The sequence below is a fragment of the Falco peregrinus genome, chromosome 4 (genome assembly GCF_023634155.1).
Source record: "Falco peregrinus isolate bFalPer1 chromosome 4, bFalPer1.pri, whole genome shotgun sequence".
NCBI lineage: Eukaryota > Metazoa > Chordata > Aves > Falconiformes > Falconidae > Falco > Falco peregrinus.
The window spans coordinates 25,151,427-25,168,553 of NC_073724.1; the positions used below are offsets into that span (position 1 = coordinate 25,151,427).

The 17,127-nt window shown below is 37.0% G+C and overlaps 1 protein-coding gene across 1 annotated transcript in view; it reads right to left on the reverse strand.

The window, feature by feature from the left end:
- Positions 1 to 17,127, reverse strand: part of ANOS1 (anosmin 1) — a 140,244-nt gene that overhangs the window by 64,975 nt on the left and 58,142 nt on the right. The window lies entirely within an intron of this gene.

Sequence of the window (17,127 nt, forward strand, 5' to 3'; positions counted from 1 at the left end):
CATGCAATTTTGTATTTATATAATTTGTTTCTCTTATACATAGTATTAGATCAGATCCATATACACTTACGCTATTCAAAACCAAACATGAATACATATAGGCTGTATCTCAGCTGTCTACCTGTATCATTAATGTACTAAAAAAAAAATAATGTTTTAAAAGTTAAGCATTTTTCTTACTAGCAACAAAGCCCAAAAAATATAATAAAACAGTTAGTCACAGAGGTTACACATTTCAGGAATGAAAAATACCACACAAACATTTTCTCTATATGTATTTTAGACTCCATTTCTAGCTCTTCAAAACTCACAATGTGCTGTACACAGAGTAATTAGAGGGATACATTATAAAATGTCACTGAAGTCAGTAAGTTTAATTAATTCCAGAGTGGTGTTCCTCCTGTGGTAGAGTTACTGCACATTTGAGCCCAGTTCCACTGTCATACCAATTTTACAGCTCTTCTCTCTGATGGATTTAGCCCCAAATTATATAGGAATAGATGGTTTAAAGACAAAATGGGCAACATTCTGACCACACTGGGACTTGGTCAGTGATCCCCAAGGCTATCAGGATTTCCATATCCTTGCCTTCTCTGAATTCTTGCTTTACTGCTGCTCAGCCACACATATTTAAACCAGCATATCCACAATCCTGAGATGACAACTAGCACCAAGTTCATGCAGACTAGACCACCTTCCTTGCAGGCTCTAAAGCAAACCAGCTGGTATTCCTGAAAGGAAATACCATGACACCGTATGCTTCAGAAGGTTTGTTCAAGGTGTTTGTACCAGGTTCTCTTTACCTGCAATGTAAGTATGCTCCAGCACTTGTCTGGCTGCTGCTCTGTCTCAACAAGGACTCGGGACAGCCCAGGCTACTTTCAGTTGAGCCCCAGCACCTCCTGCCGTCAGAGCAGGCAAAGATGATGGGCATCTCAACTCAGACACTTCAAAGGAAAGATGGACAAAATAAACCAGGGATCAGCAGCATCCTGCAATCTGACTGCTCTCAGAAGACTCCAAAGAAAACAGATGATATAGAAAGCCATAAGGCCTCCATCATAAGCTTCGTAGGCTCTGATTAGAGCACATGCTCTTACCCATACATAAACAAACAAATCCTACTCCTGCTGTATGAGGAGTCCTCAGACCATTTGGCTTAGCCTAGCACCATGGGCTGCTGGCAGGAGCTGACTGCCTAGCTTTAGTGCAGCTGTACCATTCTGCAGGTTGGAGAAAAACTGCTAGCAGGCAGAAATATTGCCAATAACTTTGCACTAGAAGAGTTTGGGACATCTTTCTACAAAGGTAGTTCTTAAGCTTGCACTAATAAAGATTGAAAGCACCTCACAAACACTGAGGTTTGTGCATTTATCCTCTTAGTCACTCTGTTATGAGGTTCCCCTCAAGTGGGAAGCTGGAAAAGCTGGAAGCTTGGATCGAGGTCTCACCTTTGAGTCCTTGATTTAAACTGTAAATCTGCTGAGATCTTGAGATCCCTACCACTGCTTGGTGAGCTTTATCCTCTGAACGGCAATTATCTCAGGTAGAGAGATAGCTGTTTTTCCCTATGAAGTCTATCGTGGTGTTTTTTATATGGAGAGGGAAATGTGTTCCAGATCCAATATGTTGCATACATACTAGCTCTGAAGAAGGGCTATTGTGTACATAAATTTGCCTTTTTCCAGACATCTCAGCTTTCTAATAAACTCTGTACTCATAAACTTCAGCCTGCCTGGTTCTGTTAAACTTTTTCATCCCATGTGTCATGTGTCATGTGTCACTCTGAGCTGTATCTTATATCTGCAAAGCGTTGTAGTTCTTTTTTCATCTTTGGCATGCTTTGCTAGGAATGTGCCTCAAGATGCGTATACTGAAGAACACACATTTTGCAGTGCCCTGCACAGTACTGTAATAAAACATTTCTACCTCCACTATGGATCTCTCCCATTGTTAGACCACCTAGCCAAGGCAAGCACCAAACTGAAAATTCTCTCAACGAAAAAGCAGAATCAGGCCTTACATTGACAGGGGCTGAAGGTTTTCTGACAGGCATCATTCCATGCATAATAAAAATTAAAATCAAGAAAATGTGTATCAGGACTAGTGGCAATAATATCAGTTTCCTTAATCCAAGCAGTCAAAGAATATTAAGAAAAAAAGCATACATCTTAAAATTTAAAATTCTGAGAATAAATTTATAATAATTTCAATGCAACTCAGCAAAGGCCTGACCCAAAGCTCCCCCAGACCAACAGGAATTATTTCACTAGTGTTTAGCTTAGTCTTAACATCTGAAAGGAAAGCACACAGCATTTCTCATCAATAAGAAGGGTTTCAAGGAAATACCTAAAACACCCATGAGAAAACTAAACCCACTCAGCAGGTAAACACATCCAGGTTTTCTGGATTAGTGTAAATGTGTGTGCCTGTTAGAAGGATACTGAAATCCTCTATTCAGGATGAGGAGGAATCTAGGCCAAGCAGCAGCTGGTTTTGGCTCTACTTTATGTAATAAAAGATACCTTGCAGACATTACCACCCCCTCTCAGAAGCTAAGTTTAGGTATGTACATGGCAGATCACCAGCAGGCAGGAGGGCAGCAGCATGGGAAGCATCCTGGCAGTCCTTTTGGTAGATGTCACCAGTACCTTGGAGCCATCACTGACTGCTGCCCCAGCATCACCATAAAGGCTGTTCTTTTGCTGGGGCATGAAGAGATAAGAAACACAGCGTTTAACTAGTCATTACAGGCCTGTGGCACTCTTCAGAAGATGATGACTGTTAATCCCACTGGCCTTCTAAACTGATCCTCCTAAAGCACTTGTTTTATCATCTCCTGTGGTTAAATCCAAAAGTTGTAGGCTTGCTTTCTTGATCCAGACTGCTGCAGAGTTATTACTCAGTACTAAACAGCTCCATCAAAAGCCAAAACGAGTGCTAATAGAAAGCACCCCAGCATTTGTCATCCTTCAAAATGTGTGTGTGTGGGTACATCACACACGGAGGTATAAATATCAGATACTACTATAGATGTGTTAATATTCAGATTGTATAAAATTAGGAACAAGGGCAAAGAACTGTTTCATTCAAGGAAGAAAAACCACTATTGCTTTAAAATATTATGGGTTATATTTGTTTATTTCATTTTTTAAAGATTAGGAACAAGGCTCCTGTTAGAGAAGTCTTTTCCTATCTAATATTTAAACTGTAAATGAAGCAACTATGAGATTAGTGTATGATGCATGTCATTTACATTGGTTAGTAAAGGGATTTTCAAAATAGTCTACCAACACTTTTGCTTAGGACATATTGCCTTTGCCCTGAACAGGAGGGAGTTAAACCGACCCAGCAATTTTGGAAGTCTAATGGATTGCAAAACATTAATTCAGGTATTGAAATAAATACTTATTCAAATACTGTACATTTACTCAATTAAGTAGCTGAATATGACACATTTGTATCTATTTAAGTGCAAACAAATATTTATTTCAGAGAAGAGTCTACCCGCAGTATTTTTTTCTAATAAGGCTTCTTCCTTCACCAAAGTGGTCACATGCAAACTTTCGTAAAAAGAATAGAATCAAAGTGTTGTAGCTAAAATGTAATTATTCTTTTCATTATCATTCATGATCACAGTTGCTCACAACAGCAAGGTCAGAAATCAACGGTTTATGTTTACAACATATATTTAAGTGTATTGCTGCCCTAAAGTATTTAATTAAATGTAACTTAGATGGTTGGGGAAAAGAAAGGAACAAGACACATTTCAGAGTAGTCTCCTAAGACCTTGCTATGTCACTAAGAGAAGCACCTGAAAAATGCATGCACTATCAGGCACTGAGCAAAGAACTTTCTTGTGGTCCAGAATCTAACCAAAGTCAAAGAGGAATATAGTGTTCATCACTCTCAGAGAGAATAATTTTGTGAAGGGTACACTTAAATATATGATTGCACCCAAAGGAACCAGGAGAAAAGTGATTTTCAACCTGTAGATCAGTGACAGTAAACACAACGCAAAACATAAACAGGCAGCAAGAAAGAAGTAACCGATTTTGAGATTTTTTTTTTTTATATCTGTATCTGCTGTTTACCAATAGGAATAGAAATGGTTACTTTCTGTAACTTGGACTGTGAGTTGTCTGAAGAATGCGATTTTTTACTTTCAGAAAAGTAAATGCACAGTTGAGTATTTACCTAGTCCAAATAAATTAATAGCATGCTAGCTTGGTAGAACAGTATTAGCCATTAGCAATATCACATCATAGAACATAATATCTTTCAAACAGTTTGAACAACTACTTTTCTTCTTCACTATAAGAGTCATGAGATGCAGGATGTTTTTACTGAAACTATTTCTTATGATAAAACTGAGGAGATGCATCAGTAAGATTTATAATGTTTTAAAAGATGGCATATCAATTAAAAACTCATCTACGATTAGTTCTGGATTACATTTTCCCAAAAGATCCATACATATCAAAAACAATCCTCGAACATTCTCTTCCTAGAAGGTACATCTCAGTTATTAATGCCAAAAAGAAATATCAGTATTTACATTACTGTTTGAATCAAAGACCAAATTAGATTCTCCAACTTGACTCATCAGTCTGATCTGGTATTTTTGCACTTAGGAGGACATGGTGTAATTCTAAAAGCCATAAAGAAATAATTTAGCAGAACAGCAGAACATTAATTATGCATAAAAGAAGGTAAGAATCCCAACTCTAACAATTTGCAGTGAAACAACAAAAGAATCCTGAGATAAGACCAATTAATCAGTCTGAGGGACTCCGGATGCCCACTTTGATTTTTGTCAAATTGTTTTACAGAAGTGTATTTATACATACATATATATACATAGGTATATATACATACACATTCCTTCTATAGAGCCAAGGCAGGTGACTTGATTTCTGCATATTAAAATGAAAGAAATGTTGGTTATTAAATTGGACACACTCTTGTAAAGATCCCTTTGATTTTTATTTTTTTTTTAATCTCCAGTTTAAATCTTTGACCAGCACTAAGGTATGAGCTGTCTACCCACCCAGAATGCACTAGGTGTGACTGTTTTATAATGTATGTTACAAAATTAAAAGCTCACATAAATAGAACTACATGCAGCGAGAATTTCAGGCACTTAGAGCGAGGAATCAGAGGTAGGTAAGTGAATCCAGAATGATGATGCAAAAAACACCTGTTCTCATTTCCACATTGAATCATTTTTTATGTTCTCCAGAAACCATGCTCGATACTTCGATTGATTCAGAGGCTTCATGTTGAGTAACCCTCCATGTGAATGGTTCATCATATCATGGTACTGCACTCAAGCTTCTGGGCACACTTCCTAGTGATCAAGTGCCTAAGATGATGCACTAGAGCACTTCAGGTATGAGCATCTTCAGATGTTCATACACCCTATCAGGACAGGCACCCACTGTTCACATCTATCTTGTATAAAACAAACCATTAGAGGTAGAGATGCACTAATGAATCACTCCGTTCCTCAGGCCAAAAAAATCCAAGAGCCAGAGAGGAGTATTCAACTGCAGAATCAGTAGCTGTCATATTAGCTTGCAGCATACATGTTGTTCAAGAAGCCTCTGAGCATTTTGTGAGATCCCTCTTAAGCCGAGACAGTTTCTTGCTTCTCTGCCTCTTCTGCCTCTCCTCCCGCATTAGCAGGCTGAACCATCACAGCACCAATCATCAGCTTTCTAGAAATCTGGTGTAACATTTTAGCTCCTAAAACTGTTACATTTAATGTAGACTGGGAGAGGTTTAAGTATCTTTAAAACTCTGACAGTTTAACAGGAACAACTGTGAAACATATTCTTTTATGTAAAATAGCAGCTTTGTGTGGCTACCTGGAATTACTCCTTTGTTCACGTTAAAGAGATTCTCATGAGAATTACACTATAATATATTTCCCTTGTAACAAATAGGTTAAATGACAGAGAAAGGTTCCCTGTCTGTGTTGCCTGTTTTCTCTCCTGTAGGTCAGTGAGCATCATGATTTGGTGAAAAGGAGTGATTTTGTGTTCGAGGATCAAGTCTTAATTAAATTAGTTACAGTTGGGGTTATTCTGTGACATTATCATGTACACTGGGAACCCAGCTGATACTGTCTGAAAGTATTGCTAATTGTAGAGCTGGTTTTGAATGAAAGCCAGGTCTTAGATTTTAAATGGTTAATAAATAACGTTGCGCTTGGGGTCTCCAAAATCCTTTAATGAGCACTTTTTAGTCTTTCTTCAAATGTATTTTTTTGTGGTTCTATACTGATGATATCCTGACAGGTACTGTGATGGAGTACATGACAAGGAAGAGGTTACTAATGTGGAATTTGTTATCGTCTGCAAGTACCAATTTATTCTTATAATTAAAAGTATATATATATATGTATCTACAAAGAAAAAGAAAAATCATTTGTAATCAACATTCAGATAGTTTATCCTTATGCTTTAGGACAGATGACTACTTTGTATTTTTCAGAAGTCAACTGCTAAGAAAAAAGTAAAAACAAAATACCTGGGGATGGCACCAAAACTAAGGATATGGTGTCTCTACAGGAGTGAGGACAGAAAGGGACAGGGAACAGCAATCACACGGCCACCATCACATTATATTATATCACATCACACAAAGGTGCATCTGCAGGGGTTGAGATTAATCTGAGGCTAACACCCTGACAGGCTTTTCTGGTTAATTCACTCATGACCTCACCCAGAGCAATTTGGCATTCAAGTACTAAGGGATAAGTTATGAGAAAATCGCACTTTGTGTTGAGTTCTAACATCAGAAAGTAAGGGGGAATATAAGCCATCCAGCAGTGGTCTTAGTCAACAGGAATGAGAGCCGTATTTCCTGGCAGAATTTGGTATATCCCTTATAAAAAGACTAACAAAAGCTGTATTACAGAGATCCAAAACAATCATTACATATGTAACATATTTTTTTAAAAATAATTCTTATCTAAGTAGGATGATCTAAACTATCTGCAGATGAAATATGGAACTTTTGACACATCACTTGCTTTAGATGATTTTCCAGGAATTGGATTCTTTCGATTTTTCTCATTGTTTTTATATTTCAAGAAAAAGATGTTGAATTACATCTTCCAAATATATGCTAAACACAAACTTAAAAGGTGAGACCTTCCATATCTGGCAGCTTGAACCTAAGTTTTAAAAGATATGAACAGCCCTTATTCACCTCAAAACGGTGTAAATACCGAAATACTTTTAAAAATTACATTTCAAAAACAGCATTAAAAGATTTTACTCCTGGTTTCACACCCAAGCAGTATGCTCTCAATAAATGTAAATTGCTTCTGCAGATAGGACTGTCAGTGTCTCATAACAGACCATTAAAACTTTCTCTTCACCAAACCACACAGAACACAGCTACAGCATCTTCCAATTACAAATTTTTGAAGGACATAGAAAAAACCAAAATATTATTATTCAAAATAATATCCAGATAACTAAGAGAAGGACTGCATACTGACAAGTTTCTTTGAAGCTCTATTTTGCTACTTCAGCAGAAAAGTGGACAAACCCTCCATTTCAGCTGTTTACTCAGCCTCTTACAAGGCTTAGACATACAGTTACTGAAGCAAACTACAACAGTTAAAAGTGCAATTGTCCTCTGTTACCAGCACTTTGGAGAATGGTATCATCATTCAAATGGTTATTTCAGAGCAAAATGGAACTTTTCTGAGAAATTTTACTGGCTGAAGAGTAGCATAGTTTGAACTGCTATAGCAAATACCTGCATTTGATGTGTATTTATTTCACTTGGGTGCAGAGGGACCAAAAGCACACACATGGATAGGTATTACTGCTCTCCACAGTTATGCAAACTTGTTAGTATCAAATCAGGACTTAAGGTAAAGGAAATTTTCAGAAGTGCAATTGTTGGATATCTAACAAAAACATGAGTTTCATAGAATAATTTCCTTTTCTTAATTGTCCGGTTCATTTCAGTACACAACATCAGGGATGCCAATACAATTTTAAGTGTTAGCAATGTGAGCTACTGAATGCATTCAATACCCTAAGCAAATAAAGGAAACCTTATGACTTAGGTTCAGTATCAATATTTCCTGGAACAGAGATAGGGAAAGGGCTAGTCACAGTACATCAGTTAAGTCCGTCCAGATCTTTGCATATACAGAGGAGCATTACAGGCTTTGTTCCTAAAATGGAGGCTTTGTTTCAAAAAACTAGCCAAAAAAAAAGCTTTTCTGACTGCATTAATCTCTGAAAATCCATCATTTCAAATCTCCATATGCTCCAAAACCTTGCATTAGAGCACCTGAAAGACCAAGACCCTTGCCAAGAACTTCAGGACAAATTTTCTGGAAGTCTGCATAACCTTTGCTCTAAATTCCCAGAAATAAACAGAAAGTGAAAGGTACCAGAAAAATTGTACACATACTGAAAGTGAGAACCACTGAAGGTGCTGAAAACGAAGGAACTGCTTTGACATAAAATATTTGGAAAGTAAATTATTATTATAAAAAAAAAAAAGACGAGAAGTCATATCATCATACTGTAGCACAAATGCAGCAGTTTCAACTCTAATCCTTTTAGAGTGAAAATAACTTTCAACACTGACAGCTTGATATCTATCTGTATGGCTTAGTTGTCTGGCATGTCAAACTTTGCCAGCAGAAGTGTTTGTTTGAAAGGACAGAAGAACAATCCTAGGACGCTTTTCATGTTTCTATTCTTTGTTACCAAATCAAAATCATGGCCATCGATGTCAACAGAAAATTGGCTCCCAAACATTAGTTCATTCCTGACCAGTTCTTTTCAAAGTTTGTTTACAGGGTTTTGTACCAGCAGATAAAACTGGAACATGTACTTTCTTCCCTTTCCCTGCTTCATAGCCTAGAGCTTAACACAGTAACCAAAAAACAACTTTGAGTTTTTTTGCCTGATTTTGAAACACGGAATTGAACTTAAACCTCATGAATTCAAGATTAATCCCCTAAACATGAAGTATTTGATGGAGCTTTCTCTCTCCTGTCGAAGCTGTTTCATCTTGTATAAGCAGCAAGTTCTTCAAGCCTTAAACGTGAACCTCTCACCTTGAAAGGGCATGCCCTAGCAGTGCTTTCTGATCCTCCTGAAGTTCTTTTGAAATGCTTATAATGGGTACAAGTATTTTGTTTATGTCTCAGTGAGTAGCTACTCCACCACTGCTTTGCTACAGAGGCAATATTCTTTTTCTTGCTCTCCTTTCTTCACATCTTTGTTTCCTCTACCAACCTACTGTGGCCTTAAAATTGTTGTTCCAATTATCCCTATTCAAATTGCTGCCTCAAAGATCATTTTCCTATTCTTCTGTTACTTTGCTTTTATGTGCTGCATCAAATGCCAACGAGTTCTCTTTTTTCAAAGCTCTTCCTAGCTCTTATTCTAAATCTCCACATTCTGAGGTTTCACCTGTCAAGATACAAGGCATAGCATTGGCAAAATGCTATGAAGCAGCAAGTCAAGCCTGGAGCACTAGTGTGCACACAAGACATATACTGTGGTGAAGAGTGATACAGTCTAAAAAAGTTAAGAAGCTGTTCTCTAATAGACTTCTCTCCGATAGTGATAATAGCTTTAATTGCTTAATGCCTTCTTGCTTCTTTCTGAGCTACTGCTTACGTATTGAATTCTTTGGTAGTGTAGCTACCATATTAATGAATAACAAAATGAAACACCTGAATTAAAAAACAGTAGCAGTTCTGCTTCTCTGTCTGAACTTACTTTCTTTAGGCTGCAGTCCCACAGTGCAGTTTACCAACAAACTGACTTGTCATGTTTGCATCTGTTCCACCCATCTATCATGGATCAGCCATGCCAACCCTTTCTTTCTGCTTTTAAAGCTTCTTCAAGATCGCATCTATAACCTAGAGAGTAAGCAACGTAGGAGAAACTTTCCACTTATACATCTCTACTGTTTCTAGGTCACTGCTGTCTGCCATCCCTTCCATGCATATAGGGTCCAAAAAACGTAAACTAGTAAAAATATCAGTACTATTTACTGCTAACAATATGGGTCTGCAAAATGTTAACAGCTCTTCCCTTCCAGATATTAGAACCATGGATGGGCTTCCATGATTTATTTCCAGCAGAAGTGATAGTGATCAGCTGATGGATAACTTTATGGTTGGACTTGATGATGTTAAAGGTCTTTTCCAACCTAAATGATTATATGATTCTACAAAAAGATGCCCATCTTACATTCTAAAATGCCTCTCATGTCTCTCCATTTTTTCATTTCCTAACAGTTGACTATTTGCTTTAGTGATTACATAATACTTTTAAAGTAAAAGTGAGCATAAATATTTCGACATCTTATATATGAGAAAATACGATTCTTTTAATCTCAGACAGGGGAAAGCCTCTTCAAGCTGGCACTTTCCCCTTCCAATCTGTTACAAGGCAGCTTCAGATAACCACACACAGTCTTGTTATAAACACCATCTTGCTATGCACGTTAAAGTGTCTGTCAGAGCAGCACTGCTCTCTCCAAGCAAAGTCAAGTTTTTGTTGCTGTTTTATGAGTTAAACTAGTGAACTCTTCTGATAACAGATGACTCTCCTTATACATCACCCTGCAAATTCACACATACATTTCTGAATGAAAGAGCCGCAACTAAATGTTCTTTTTCCTTGTCTCCACCACAGTACTATGGTTTTATAGACCACCTAACAATCAGAGACGATGAAAAAAGGGGGGCCCTCTTTGTCTAAATCGTTACTTTGTTTCTCTTCCCTGGCTTTCTATTTCCCTCCCAGCACTAGAATCACCATCAGAAACGACATATTCCGCATTACTAAACAGCAAGAGCCATAGGGCTTTTCACTTCTAATTTCACGCCATAATAAAATGCAGTGGTTGTTTCACTGGGGGACCTGAAAAGCCTTCCTTTGTGAGGCTTGTTTGACGGTCAGGTTAAGCATCACACTCTGGCAGCAGGCATCTGTGCATGCCTCTTCACACAGTTGTGGCAAATGGGGAAGAAAAAGAACAGAAAAATGAAAAGGAGGTTGTCTTGATAAAAAATATTCATCCCCTACTCTGAAGCAAGCAATTCACATTCTATTGCTTGGCCTAAATTTTTTTACGTATCTCTTGTTGTCCACCTCATTGACAGACCAATCAATCTACTAATAGTACGTCTAGAAGTTTTCAGTGTACTCAGAATTACACTTGTTTTAATGGAAGATCTATTGACCTAAACTAGACTGATGATACAAATTTGTTTATGTGAGAAGAAGGAAAAGAAACAGAGGTAAATAAAATAAATTCACTTTTTTATTAATTTCAGAGTAAACAAATTTGCCAAAAAAACCCCAGTGAAGATGATCAGCAATAACAAACAAGAAATAGGGTGTTTCTAAAAAGTACCAGGATCATATGTAATAGGAATATTGCTTTGTTCTATAAAAATAGAAGTTAATATTCCATTAATTCCAAGTACAAAAGGAACAAAAAGCCAAAACTTAACAGGAAACTCTCTCAAGTGTTCTACACTTAACCTAGCTTTTTCCAAATATATTCCTGCTACACAAAGAATGTTTTTCTATCCCATGTTTCGAAACCCTATTGTATCCATTGAATCTTTTGTAAAAAGAGATAATGTGATTCCTTTTCAAAATCTCTTCATGTATCTTAACATAGTCTACTGAAACACCAAAATGAGTGAAATTCTATCAGTTTACATGACAATTCATAGAATAAACACTGCTGGGTAATACTTGAAAAGTAAGATAGTTGCATGTATTATCTGGGAATTAAAAAAAAAGAAAAAGATTGTGATTTAAATAATAAAGTGTCTGAACACCTTAGAAAATTCAAAGTAACCTAAAATAGCTATCTTGTTTCAAAGGAATTCTTTCAAAGGTTATTAAATAAATGCCTTCCCTCCTATTATTTTTCAATGCACGCTACACAGGAGCAAGAAGGACTACACTTACATGTTAAATTTCTTGATAACTATCTCCAATTGTTATAATTTTTTAGGTTATGGTTACAGGATGGGCTTAAGTGAATCTAAATCCCTAACACCAAATCCATAAACCAAAAGAGGAGCGGTCCTGAACTGGAACTAGCCCTCCTTTGGATGCAAATGTGCTGAAACAGGCAACCTAGATGAAAAATTGACTAGTTCTTAGCCAAGTAAATGTCTCCATTCAGCTTGTTCAGTAGCCTCATAAAAACTAGCTCTCTGGGTCAGGGACATGCACAAAAGGGATGGAGAGAGGAGTCTGTAAACACCTCTTTAATTGGGAGCCTGTACTTAAAACAGCTTAAGCGAGTCATAAAACCACAGTCTAAAAAACAACTAATATCTCATCTTCCCTCCAAGGCTGAGTAATAAAGGACCACTATGGTGTTGAGAAGCAAGTGGGACAAACTGACAGCTGAGTTTAAAAATAAATTGTTCTGATTAAACTATCATAGAACTTAAAAACCTGTTAAATCAAACCTCAGCCTTGTGCTGGAAAAATCAAGCTGGATCCATTTTCCCTGGCAATAGTGCGGGGCAGACCACTAGCCATTTCTACTTCCAGGTCAGAAGGGAAGGCAACTTGGCTGTCCCGACTGTCACAGACTGCACCGCAGGAAGGCATCTGCTTTCAGCATTCATGAATGTTATGGTCCATGACTGCAGCTCAAGCAGGCATCACTGCATTATTCCACTGTATAAACTTAGATTGTTAATTGGGTAAGCAAAATTCTTCTTAAATATGAAATTCAGCTGGCAGGTATTATTCCTAAAAGAATTGGCTGAATATGTACCTTTTTTTTCTTTTTCTTTTTTTAACTTTAGCTTGGAAGCTGAGTATTTTAATTAATAATCCACTGACTTCTAACGTTATTAAAACATACTGATCCTTCCAGTCATGGACTACAATACATAAAAGGACAGACTGACTGTAATATACTCCTAGTCATCCTAAAGTGACTTATCATAGTTTGCAGATGTTAAGATGATGAAATGATCATTAACAGTTGGACTTGATGGTCTGTCTTAAGGGTCCTTTCCAACCTAAATGATTCCATGATTCTATGAAATGCAATATAATTGTGATAAAGGTGATGCTGTAGCACAGCAAAAATTATAAAGTAGAAATCTGGTACATGTAATGCTTCAATCTAGTTTCCATTCATCTTAATGGGACTCTTGAGCAAACTCTCAGAAGAATCAGAAAGTAAGGTTCTGGAAGCATGTTGGTATTAAGTCCCCAAAGAATAACTATCTGAAAAGCAGCTCTTTGCATAGTACTGTGTATGCTGACAGATGAAATGGATATCTTGACTTTTTTATGCAAATATATGCAAGGAAATGCACGCTAGTTAATGAAGTGGAGCCAAAGGGTCGCAACCCAAAGTCAGAATTCTGGATTAAATCAGCACAGATTGCAGGTGCCCACCCATCTCAGGAACTGACTCCTTGTGATTGCTCACAGGCATCCTAAATCTCATGGTAATGCATGTCTAGATAAGAGTACCAGAATGTTGGATTTTGTCCAGAGAGCATGTACCTGTGAGCTACTCTACAGTTACTGTCATTGTAAACTGCAAAAGTTGACAATCCTGAAAAAATCTTCCTTGAGCGCTCTGGAGTTGCAGCAGCTCTAACTGGATGTCATAGTTTACCACCCATCTCAATACAAACAGGGTTAGGTTGGGTGGTAGTGGTAAGATGGCAGGTTGGAGGACTCCATGCAAAAGGAAGAAGGAAAACAATGACACCACACAAGGGAAGTAGAAAAGGGGGGGTATGAGGAAACAATAGTCCTGCAAAGCTTTCTGTGTGAAGCCATCTGTAAGGACCACAGCACATCCTTGAGAGTGTATTAATGTGTAATCAAATACTGCAGCTTTTCATTCAGTCAAGATATTTCCAAGTTTTCTGTTTTTTATATAGCTACCTCTTTGAAATGCTTTAGGGATTTTCTTTAAAGAGTTAAAAACTCCTTTTGAAACTAAGCGTCAGGAAAGAAAGTACTTAAGACAGTTGCCCATTCACAGGTACCTATATCCAATAAAATGCACAGTATGGCAACTAGCATCCAGCTGTTGCTCCTGAAAGACAAACGTCTTCTTCTTAGGTATCTGTCACACCTGGCAGGCCTACACGGATGCCTCCTGGACTCTAGAGAAGCTCAAACGGAACGAAGTGCTCACGTGTAAACAAATAATACAGCCCTTCCGTGGGATTCAGCCTCAGACATACAAGCTGCATGTCTACATGGGAGACAGGGACTCAACTTCCCATGCTGATGGAGATCTAGTCAATACAGTCAATGGCATGGGGAGAACCACTCGGTGGACCAAATACAGGTATCTCCTACAGAGTGAGATAAGTGGCTCTCTGGAGGTTACTGACCGTAATAACTTGATCCCTACTGACAACAAAGGGAGCCTGGATACCTCCATTACATATAAACTGTAGAGAATCCAAAATTCAGGTGTCCAAATCTCAAGTCCCACAGTTAGCCAAAGTATTTTTAATTTGTTTAGCATGGTGGGATTATCGTATTGAGTAACCACTTCCTATCCAATAACTGTAATATTCCAATTCCTGGAAATAGAATACTTCCGTAATAACTCTTTCAGGCAGACATTTATAGTCTTGTGGCTATGTTCTATTTCTTAAGTGTAAGAACACACAGTTATAAAAATAGATAGAAAAGAACTCATAAAGAGATTTCTGAACAAGACAAGATATAATCTCTTTTGTTTCCCTGCTAGTCACATTTGTTACATGATCTTATTCATTTTTACTCCCTCAACCCAATTTGAATTTATATAATTTTCAATTGCTGCAACATTTCAAATATGTTTAGGTCTATGTACAAAGCCACCAAGGCACTATTTTTTGCTTATTCAAACAAACTGTCTTAGCCATTTTATATTTTCCACAGTATTTCTTTGGGCAAGTGTCTAGAGATTAGTATGTAAGCACCTTAGGGTAACTATCCTATATTTGTCTGAACAAATGCATCGATTGATGCCATATAATAACAAAACAATTGCCTTTTCCCTAACCTCCACAAGACCATTAGATTAGATTTTCCTACCACCATGTAAAATTGCCACTGCCCAGCGGCAAACTGCTAGTACACTGAAACTGTTTACAGAATTATTTGTAACATAAAATAGAGATATAGTCTTTATTGTAAATGACAATTGTTACAAATCAAATCACAAAACCCACCCTTTTTCAGGAACAGTGCAAAATTTTTGGATTACTGGTATTTTTACACAGAACAGAATGAAGAATATTTCAGGATTTGACTATTAAAAACATCTCAATAATGTCTGACTATGAAGAAATATAATAACTGTCTCCTAATTACCTAATGGAATGGCCATAAAAGTTCACATCCATCAGACAAACGTATTCCTTAAGTATCCTAAAACTTGCTTACACATTCATACAGAAATGACCTGTTTTATGGTTTAACCTCAGTGACTCAGTATCAGGGGGGCAATTTTGTGCTTGTGTGGGAATTAACATATGCAATGTTCATTAAAAACAACAGAAGCCACCCAGACAACCAAGGAGACAGAGTTTGGCCCAAAGTATCTTAAGAATAATTTACGTATTTGGCACAAATTCTGGAACAACTTTTAGGCCAAGCCACTTAAACAATCTTTCCATTCATATTCTTAAAAAAGGAAACAGCAACAACAGCTGTCACAGCTCATTGTCCAAATACATCTTTTTCTTTTTAATTTTAACCTGTTAGATTAATCTGTACCTGCATTTTTAAGAAACAAATTTCAGATTTTTAGTTCCTTAGCTTTTTAATTTTTTTTTAGTTCTTTTCTTCTATCAATACAATTTTCCTTCAGGCATTAAAAAGTAGCTTGAAAATTATATTCTTCTAAATAATGGCCATTACAGTTGATTTACTTCTGCCTTAGTCTTTCCATGCATTCTTTGCTTGTTCAGTGTTAACTACTGAAATCCTTTCCAGGCCTGAAAGTGACTAACAGAGATGACTGTATCAAGGTACTATAGCTATAAGAGCCTTTTCAGAAAAGGTACATCACTGTAGGCAAAGATGGACTGCATCCATGTAAGAAAATCTACCCTTTCTGAGCATATCCCAGGCTTTACTTTGGTTACTAATATACATGATACGTACAAAATCACTCTAATTTACATGACACAGTACCATAAAATGTGTTCTTAAAGACACAGCCTATCACAGTTAAGCTGAAATATTCTGTGCCTGTAAAAGCCCTTTTATGCCATTATAATCGCATCCCTGTAAGTATTTTGACAAAGGAGTATCAAAAAGTTCTACTATTCCAATCTATACTGCCAAACTAGCTGCTGACATATTTTTATAATTTTCTCCTCTCCTGTATCTGACAACAGCATAACAAAGGTATGGTGTTAAGACAATTGAAATATTTAAAATAGAAGAATACTTCTACCCAAAAATCATTATAACACAGTTCTTGACAGATGTCACCACATATCTCTTTGGACACAAATCCAGCCCAAGCAGTGAAAGAGAAATAACATGCCGGCCCCATCTGTAATACATTTTAAACTAATTTATTGCCACTGACCATTCTCAAATAAGTGACTTGCCCTGCAAATACCATAAGCTAAAGCTTTCATTTAAAAGCTTTCTTTTACTTGCTTCATGGACTGTATTGGCACATTTTGCCGTTTCCCATTTCAAAAGTAGGACTGAATTTCACATACATTGCAAACCTCCATGTAATATCTCAGAAGAAAGAAAGAATACTCTGAAGTTTGTTATTTGCCACATTAATAATCCAAACTGCTCCAGTTACCCCCAGGAAGGATAATCAATCACAGCATTTGCTATATGAGTCTCCAGAAGCTATTTCCTCCATCAAAGTATTTTACAGGTTTTTCTAAATGGCATGTCATCTTACAGTCAGATTTGCTTCAAAAAAAGTAGAAATGTAGCTGTAAAACGATCACTTTGACTACTATAACACAATATACAGTATAGAAGATAGGGATATTTGATGTTTGAAACAGTGAGATCAAAACATAAGAAAGCAGAAGCAGACTAAACAATAGCATCTACTTTCCAAATTTACACAAGAAACACT